Below are 2,562 nucleotides of genomic sequence, written 5' to 3'. Positions count from 1 at the left end.
GTTCACTAACACATCGGAAACAGTGGACCTATGGATGTTTGGGAGTGTGGAAATCTCGCTTACAGACGTATGACACAAGTGACATCGAATCATCTGACCACGTTCGAAGTCCGTGGGTTCCGCGTAGCGCCCCATCCTGTTCTCTCACGATGTCTAATGACTACTGAGGTCGCTGATATGGAGTACCTGGCAGCAGGTGGCAGCAAAATGCACCTAACATGAAAAACACGTTTTTTTGGGTGTCCGGATAGTTTTGATCATATAGCGTATATGGTACAACCGAGAGGTCTGTGGTACTGTCGTTCTGGGAATGTGGGTACTGGATATGACATACCTTACAACATAGGCCGAAAGACAGAAGGAGTATGAAATACCTATGACTTTATGTCGTTTAATTTTAGGTGATTTCTTCACTTAACGCTAAACAAGTTTAATGAATCTCGTATTAAACAGAGTATTCATAAATACCGGCGTATTCAAACAGCCTTACCTCTTTTCGTTTCATGCCTAAGTGGTGAATAAGGATGCAATATGATCAAACGTCCAGCGAGGAGTTAGACTCACACAGATTTAAAAATGTACAATATGTTTAAAAAAGAACTTTACAACATTAAAAATTCATATAAATTAATTTGTAGCACCTACAGAGGTGATTGTAGTGTCAATATGTAGGGAAATATATCTAGTTTTGTCTCGCGTAGTTCGCTAATGCCGAATCGCACCGTAAGGACCTCTAGCGGCAGTTGGGTTAAAGATGGCTGTCTTCGCAGGATCGCAGCGTGCTAGCTGTGTGTTTTGGTTTGAAGAATCGAAGTCAGAGACAACAGTTCAGAGTACCATAAGGATCCTCCTATTAGGCCTACAGTTTATGAGTGGCATAAATGTTTTGTAGAAACAGGGTGCTCGGTAAGACGTGGGAAATCATTAGGTCGTCCAAACACATCTGACGACGTCGTTGAGCGTTTTGTCAACAGCCCTACGAAATCGACCCGGCGTGCATCTCGCGAACTGTCAGTCCCACATACGACTGTTTGGCGTGTGTTGACAAACAGTTTGCGTTTGAAACATACAGATTGACGAACGTACAAGCAATAAAAGACACTGATAAAATTGCTTGCAAGCACTTCTGTGCGGGTATGTTAATTCGATTACATGAGGCTGAATATTTCTTGGACAAAATCATCTTTTCTGACAAGTCGACATTTCACTTAAGTGGCAAGTATATCACACATAACTGTAAGACTTCGGACAGTGAAAATCCACATCAAACATCGCAACATGTTCGTGATAGACCTAAACTGAAAGTTTCTTGTGCACTGAGCAAGAACAAAGTGTACGGCCCCTTTTTTTTTGCGAGAGAGAACCACCGACGGGATAGCGAACCTGGATATGTTACAACAATTTTTGCTACCACAGATCGATGAAGATGACCGAGAACGAAATGCTTACTTCATCCAAGTTGGTGCACTAGCTGGCTGACGTCCGGGATTTTCTCGGTGACCGCTTTACAGGTCAATGGATTGGCCGTGATGCTCCAATTGAACCATTTTTTTTATGGGGATTCATCAAAGATATCGTTTGTGTACCTCCCGTGCTGGCTTCTCTACTTGATCTTAAAGCAAGAATTTACACCGCCACTGAGCAAGTTACACCTGCAATTTCTACAACGAGTTTGGGAAGAAATTGACTTCTGATGGGATAACCAACGGAAGCCACATACAGTTTTAAGGTAAAAAAACTTGATGTGTTTCACAACAAAATAACACTAAACCCAGCCCTATATCTTCTTTCAATAAACTTATATGAATTTTTAAAGTTGTATAGCCCTTTTTGAAACATCCTGTACAGGATTACCATATCCTTAAGTTAATCACAGATCGAATAACGTTTACCTTTGGTAAATGCAAAAAGAGACTCAGTTTCCAAATTTCGTGATGTACCCATAAACTCCCCCCCCCCATGAACCATGGACCTTGCCGTTGGTGGGGAGGCTTGCGTGCCTCAGCGGTACAGATGGCCGTACCGTAGGTGCAACCACAACGGAGGGGTATCTGTTGAGAGGCCAGACAAACATGTGGTTCCTGAAGAGGGGCAGCAGCCTTTTCAGTAGTTGCAGGGGAAACTGTCTGGATGATTGACTGATCTGGCCTTGTAACATTAACCAAAACGGCCTTGCTGTGCTGGTACCGCGAACGGCTGAAAGCAGGGGGAAACTACAGCCGTAATTTTTCCCGAGGACATGCAGCTTTACTGTATGATTAAATGATGATGGCGTCCTCTCGGGTAAAATATTCCGGAGGTAAAATAGTCCCCCATTCGGATCTCCGGGCGGGGACTACTCAGGAGGACGTCGTTATCAGGAGAAAGAAAACTGGCGTTCTACGGATCGGAGCGTGGATTGTCAGATCCCTTAATCGGGCAGGTAGGTTAGAAAATTTAAAAAGGGAAATGGATAGGTTAAAGTTAGATATAGTGGGAATTAGTGAAGTTCGGTGGCAGGAGGAACAAGACTTTTGGTCAGGTGATTACAGGGTTATAAATACAAAATCAAATAGAGGTAAT

The sequence above is a fragment of the Schistocerca americana genome, chromosome X, assembly GCF_021461395.2.
Source record: "Schistocerca americana isolate TAMUIC-IGC-003095 chromosome X, iqSchAmer2.1, whole genome shotgun sequence".
Classification (NCBI taxonomy): domain Eukaryota; kingdom Metazoa; phylum Arthropoda; class Insecta; order Orthoptera; family Acrididae; genus Schistocerca; species Schistocerca americana.
This window is presented reverse-complemented; position numbering follows the sequence as displayed.